The 6,887-nt window shown below is 46.2% G+C and overlaps 2 pseudogenes; one reads left to right on the forward strand and one right to left on the reverse strand.

The window, feature by feature from the left end:
- The first annotated feature begins 1,117 nt into the window (after positions 1-1,117).
- Positions 1,118-1,235, forward strand: LOC126279270 (5S ribosomal RNA; annotated as a pseudogene).
- A 4,202-nt stretch (positions 1,236-5,437) lies between these two features.
- Positions 5,438-5,555, reverse strand: LOC126279301 (5S ribosomal RNA; annotated as a pseudogene).
- Between the last annotated feature and the right edge of the window lie 1,332 nt (positions 5,556-6,887).

Consider the following 6,887-nt stretch of genomic DNA (forward strand, 5'->3'; position numbering starts at 1 on the left):
GCGTAAGAGGTGACTGGGTAACGCGTAATTCCCAGCGCTGGGTCGACAGGTAGGGTTAAAAAAAAGGCTCTGAGCACTATGGGACTTAACATCTGTCATCAGTCCCCTAGAACTTAGAATTACTTAAACCTAAGTAACCTAAGGACATCACAAACATCCATGCCCGAGGCAGGATTAGAACCTGTGACCGTAGCGGTCACGCGGTTGCGGACTGAAGCACCTAGAACCGCTCGGTCACAACGGCCGGCTGGGTGGGGTTAGCACATACTCCCTGGTACAGGCCACGCCCAGACCTGTGACATTTCCAAATTGTAATTGGTCCCTCTGTCAGAAGTTCGGGAGGTATGACTCTGCTGCTTGACAGGTCTGACAGAGGGACAAATCCCAACTTAGCTCTGACCAGGGCGTTACTGCAGTCCATCGAGTTATGAAAACAGTTGATACCACCTTAGTTCCTATGCGCACTCTCTTTCTGACTTTTGATCGAGTTGCACTTCCATCGAAGATCAAAGCAGACTTTGACGAAACCACAGTCCGATTGTACCTTCCCAACTCCACGCATCGCTTCATCAATGTTACAGCTACACCAGAATGTCCTGTAGAAGCACTGCCGAATATGTTACTTCTGATACGGATGCTGACGAGGGCGATTGCCCGCTTCCTCCTCATCACTATACAAATTGTAACAGAGACTCTGCTACCTCGTTCCATGAGCATCCCATGTATCTCGATGAGATTCGAGTGAAGGAAAAAGTACCGCACCCTGTCGCTCATAAGTTGTTAGTACTTAGCAACTGATGCATCCAATATGAAAAAAAGTGGCGTGCCATCTAGAGCACTTTTCACTGGATATCTGTTCACCAAGCTGTAGCTGCACGTCGGAAACCTTTCGTGGTTGATGGGAGACATACGCCGCACTAAATAATACATATTTTTGAATGTTGTAACGCTATGCATATTTTTCTTATGTTGCAATGCGGCGAGACCCATTTGTAGCCGGGAATACTACGGACCATGGAGTGGATATACAAGGTGAACATTAATAAAACCGACAAACAGCACGGGATGAATCCGTGACTGGAAATGGAGAAAACGAAGTCCTGTAAACATGTGTCTAGGCAACGGCCTTGCCGCAGTGGACACACCGGTTCCCGTGAGATCACCGAAGTTAAGCGCTGTCTGGCATGGTCGGCACTTGGATGGCTGACCATCCAGGCCGCCATGTGCTGTTGCCATTTTTTGGGGTGTACTCAGCCTCGTGATGCCAATTGAGGAGCTACTCGACCAAATAGTATTAGCTTTGGTCAGGAATACCATCATAACGACCGGGAGAGCACTGTGCTGACCCCACGCCCCTCCTATCCGCATCCACCACTAAGGATGACACGGCGGTCGGATGGTCCCGGTAGGCCATTTGTAACCTGGAGATTGAGTGCTATAAACATATGTCTGGAAATGGGTGGCGTGCGTGCAACAATAATAAATCGTCCCAGAACACAGTCAGAGCTGCTTCGCATCCACGTGATAACAGATGTTCAAATGATCATTATTGGATGCCATGCATTCGTCCACATGTCGCATCGTGGATTATCGCACTCTTTCGCACATTCCAGGCTCTTTCATAATAGCGTCACAGAGGTAGTGAACAATCTGCCCTAATCCGAGCTTGTGCTCCTTCTATAAAGACCTCGCTGTCGACGGGACGTTAAACACTAATATCCTCCTGTTAAAGAATCCGTACCTGCACATTGATGCTGAACCGATGCAATGAGGCGCCTGAACTATTCCCCGAGGATTGTCCGTAGTCCACAACTGAGATTATGCAGACTTACAATGCCAGTTCTGGTAAAGGCTGCCTCGTCGGTAGATAGAAATGATGACAGAAATGCCACAATTGTGACGGTCCGGTGCAAAAACCATCGATAAAATCCTTCCCGCTGCCGATAGTCCTTCCGAGCGGTGAGGGTGATAAGCCGTTGCCATGCAGGATGAGCATAATCGTACTCTGGCTTACACCATGTTGGCGGGCCACTTGTCTATAGCTTGTACTAGAGTACTTCTGAATATCCTGTAGAACCCGGTCCTCCAGATCTGGTATATCACACTCTGGAAGTCAGTTGAGTTGGAGACGGACCAGGAGTGTAGTCGGAGACGGACCAGGAGGGCTCTCGGGACGCAGCAGCAGTGCAGTCGGGGACGGAGCCCCAGTGAGGTCCGCACAGCCAGTACCAGCGGGGACGACGGTTAGTCCTTTTTTGCTCGGCCGGGCGGCTCAGTCGACGACGTCTTGGATCCTCAGGACGAACACCATTTTTCGAGTTGGGATTGTGGTTGTGCCTGGTTGATTAGTTGGAACTGAGCAGCGACGCAGTGTCCACAGCGCGAAGCCAGGCCGGGGCTTTTGGCGGGGGGCACGCGCTGTTGCATTTGGACGCGCTAGCTGTGTGAGCGACTTCTCGTCTTATTGCGAAGCAGGATCCTCTAGTTGAGTAATTAGTTACCAGTTCTTAAAACTCGACTTTACGATTTGTTTGTTATGTGTGAATTGTTGTTTTCTTAGCCCATGACACGTGTGATAACAATTCGTGTCTATTCTTGCCTAGAATCGGCAGCCTCCGGTAGTGACTTGAAAGTTTTGACTTGTGTTTTCGGATTCGTTTAAACTCGTCTTGACTGACGTTTGATTCCTTGATCTTGGTGAAGCCCAGTTGAAGTTATTGGTATCTCGGTTACTCTTCATCGGCCGATATTTTCCATTATCTCTGCAGTTTGATTTGACCGTTGGAAATCGGTCAGGTTGTTGGTCGGTCGTGAACCGCCCCTTGGTTGTGTTGCCTTCCAATTAAGAGCTTGTCGGTCAGGCTGCATGTCTAACCTAAGCGTGCGTTATTTTTACATCCCAGGCCGACCCTTGGAACCTTCTGAGCGCCGCTCCTTCTGTTTTAAATAGTGATTTCCTTATTACTTTTAAGTACTGTGTATGGCCTTCAGCCGAGTTTTAGCTTATTCAAATTGCAAGGCTGTTCTTTTAGGCTGAAGCAGCAAAATTGTTTTCTGCATGGTGTGTGTGGCCCTCAAACGAGTTTTAATCTCTCTTAACTAAAAATTTAAAATCTTGGTCTTGCCCTTAAGTCATAACTTTGTTATTCTTTAGTATGAGGCATTCAGCCGAGTTTTACATGAAATATTTTAAGCTACGGCTCTCAGCCTTTTTAAATTGAAAGCTCTTCCTCCTAGGCCTTAAGACGTTAAATTGTTTTCTTGATATGCGGCGTTCAGCCTAGTTTTCAGCCTATTCGGAATTAACATTCTTCTTTTATTGAAGAAACAAAAATTTTTTTTTAAAAGAAGTGAAACTTCCACAAGTACTCCTGTACTTCAATTCCTGCTTATGCCTTGGGCCTTGGATTTTCATATGTGGCCTTCAGCCAATTTGAATTAAATCAACGCAGCTCTTCCGTTAAATCCCTGAGAGTTTTCAATTCTTGCTTATGTTATTGTGTGTTGTATCAAATAAAGCTTATATGTTGAGTGCAGCTGACAGCAACTTATTTTGGCCCCTTTCCGCAAATATAACCTCACCCGCTCTGTCCTACTAGTCCAGGGATTTCAAAGGACTTGACACGTTGTGTGACGTGGTTATGTCTGTGAGGGTACTCGTTTTCATATAACCGTGCAGTCTCTCCAACGATTCAATCACTTTGGCCGTACACAAACACCACCTCAGCTTCTTCTCGACATGAATTGTTTGTTTGTTTGTTGTATTTTATGGTGCAAATACAACTAAGCCCATTCGCACCCATGTCAGTACCTTAGGACACTGATGTGAAAATGGAGTTAAAAGCAACTACAGGTTAAACCCAATCGGTAGAAGAAAAGAGATTTAAGAACAAGGATTTCCTCTTGGAGAAAGGTCCACAAAATATTCCATAGAGACAATGGAGATGCCGAACGAAAGATTAAATATTCTATGCGATAGTGCTACGATGGATAAAAAGTAAAACCCGGTCGACAGCTCTTGCGTCGTCCGCTAAAACGCCCGATAACTTAGACAGCAAAGATACATTAGAACGTAAATCGTTAAAAAAAGGGCATTCCATCAAGAAATGCCGAACCGTCAAAGGCTGATGGCAATGAGCACAAAATCGTCAGGATAATCACTGAAAAAATGTCAATGGCTAAAACGACAGTGCCCAAACTCCTCGAGGCGAGATGGCCGAGAGGAGGTTCGCCAAGCCGCTGGGAGGGGTTTAATACCATGAAGCTTGCTCCACTGAAGGGCAGTGGTGATGCCTTGGCAAGAGCGTAAAAGTTTCGTTTCCCGTCAGATCGACGTGATCAGGAATCCATATAATTAACATAATGGCCCTTTCAAGAGTGAGCAAGTGGAAGCTACATTTTACCAACTGCGCTAAAGGATGGACTGTGTACAGCAGACGGAGGCTCTGAAGGACACTATGAGAATCGGAGCAGATCACAATTGGAAAGCGTGTGTCGCCGGATGTACTGCGTAACCTGATAAGGGGCGAAGAGCTGTGCTGTAAATACTAAGTAGTGTTGCGTTCCGCAAGCCGATACCCAAACTCGTTGGAGCCAATGACGAAGGCACACCAGACACCAAGGGCAATCTGAGAGCCATCAATGTACACAGGGGTACTGTCGCCAAGTTTCGCTGAGACACTAACATCCACGTATCGAATTTGGGGTAGTGGCCTTAGGAAGCGAATGAAGTCCAATCTGAACACAGGCCGCCACAGGAACCTAAGGTGATGAAGGGTTCACACCCATCGAGAAATTGGCACGTAGCGTCAAGTTAATTTGCCAGAGCAGTAGCCGAAAGCAAACTCCATACTGGCGGTCAAAGGAGTCATCGAGGAAGGATATCCGCTGAGGGGAATATCACGCTGATATGACAGCGGTAGTTCGGTAGCTACTGCATAGAAACTATCAACCGAGTTAGAGTAAAATGCGACATTGGCCAAACGAATTCCAAGATGATGGATTGTATTTCAATGGCGTAAGATGGACTGACATTCAGATGCGTAAACTAAATAGCTATAGTATAGTTTCGAACGTACAAGCGATCGGTACAGATAGAGGAGGTTGTCCGATCTACTCCCCAGGATGGATCTCTTAGGACACACAGGACACTGAGGGACGGGATGCAGCGGGCGGCCAAATAAGACAACCTCAGAAAGGCGAGCACGAAATCCATACGTGCAGTGGTTAGTAAATTGCGAGACTCGAGCCACTATACCAACTGGGCATGAATCATTCGTACCGCCGTGTCATCCTTAGTGGTGGATGCGGATAGCAGGGGCGGGGGCTCAGCACACTGAACTCCCGGTCGTTATGATCGTATTCCTGATCGAAGCTGCTAGTATTTGGTCGAGTAGCTCCTCAATTGGCATCACGAGGCTGAGTGCACCCCAAAATATGGCAACAGCACAAGGCGGCCTGGATGGTCAGCCATCCAAGTGCCGACCACGCCAGACAGCGCTTAACTTCGGTGATCTCACGGGAACCGGTGTGTCCACTGCGGCAAGGCCGTTGCCAAGACATGTGTTTACAGGACTTCTTTTTCTCCATTTTCAGTCACGGACCCATCCCGTACTGTTTGTCGGTTTTTTTAATGTTCACCTTGTATATCCACTCCATGGTCCGTAGTATTCTCGGCTACAAATGTGTCTCGCCGCATTGCAACATAAGAAAAATATGCATAGCGTTACAACAGTCAGTGCGGCGTATGTCTCCTATCAACCACGAAAGGTTTCCGACGTGCAGCTACAGCTTGGTGAACAGATATCCAGTGAAAAGTGCTCCAGATGGAACACGCCACTTTTTTTCGTGTTGGATGCTGCAGCTGCTAAGTGCACGTTTAGTACCATAATAATCTGATACATTTTGTGTATCTGGTGCCCCACAGCTCATAAGTGTTTGAAGAAAGGACACGTTTAAAAGGGCATGGAGATGCTGCTAAGAAGTGTACTACATAGGTGAATATCATTATGATATAATGCCAGTTACTAATGCTGCCAGCCACTTATTAGTTTTATCGTTAATTTTACATACTGCACTGCGTTTCATGTTCTTCTCATCTAAATGGTCATATGTTCAAATGTATGTGAATTCATAAGGCACCAAACTGCTAAGTTCATCGGTACCTAGACTTACACACTAGGTCTACATAAACTTACTTAAACAAACTTAGGCTAAGAAGAACACACACACACACACACACACACACACACACACACACACACACACACACACACACACACACACACACCCATGCCCCAGGGAGGACTCGAACGTCGGGTGGGAGGAGCCGAAAAAGCCGTGACATGGCGCTCCAGACCGCGCGGCCAATCCGAGCGGACTCTTCTCATCTCCAGGCTTTTATATACGCAGAAAAGTGTTTATTAAAAATAAAATATGATAAGCTAAATCGACAGAGGACTTTTATTTATTGTTCGTCCCTGGTGTGAAGCTCTGTCTCTTCGTTTATTATGATTGGGATGCATGTAGCTTTGCAATAGTTGTTATGGTGCGAAAATGGTGAGATTCGCTTATGTGACAGTTGTTCACTTACAATTCTGGCGTCTCAAAGTTTCGTTCGCAGCATTGGTACAATGGCGGAGCTATTGCGAGACATTGAACTGTTGCACCATTTATTTTGTCGCTGTTTGACGTAATAATTAATTATATAAATTATCAGACATTTAAGTAAGCACTATATACTTAATACAATATTGCAGCTTTGCAGCATGTGAATGACTTTCGACTGTTGCATTTTACACTGATATTCCTGACAGCCGGGAAGTCATTTGTTTCATACTGGTTCAGATCACCTTAATTCTATTCCGTTAGAACTGGCTTAAGACTAC

This window comes from Schistocerca gregaria, chromosome 6, assembly GCF_023897955.1.
Source record: "Schistocerca gregaria isolate iqSchGreg1 chromosome 6, iqSchGreg1.2, whole genome shotgun sequence".
NCBI classification, from domain to species: domain Eukaryota; kingdom Metazoa; phylum Arthropoda; class Insecta; order Orthoptera; family Acrididae; genus Schistocerca; species Schistocerca gregaria.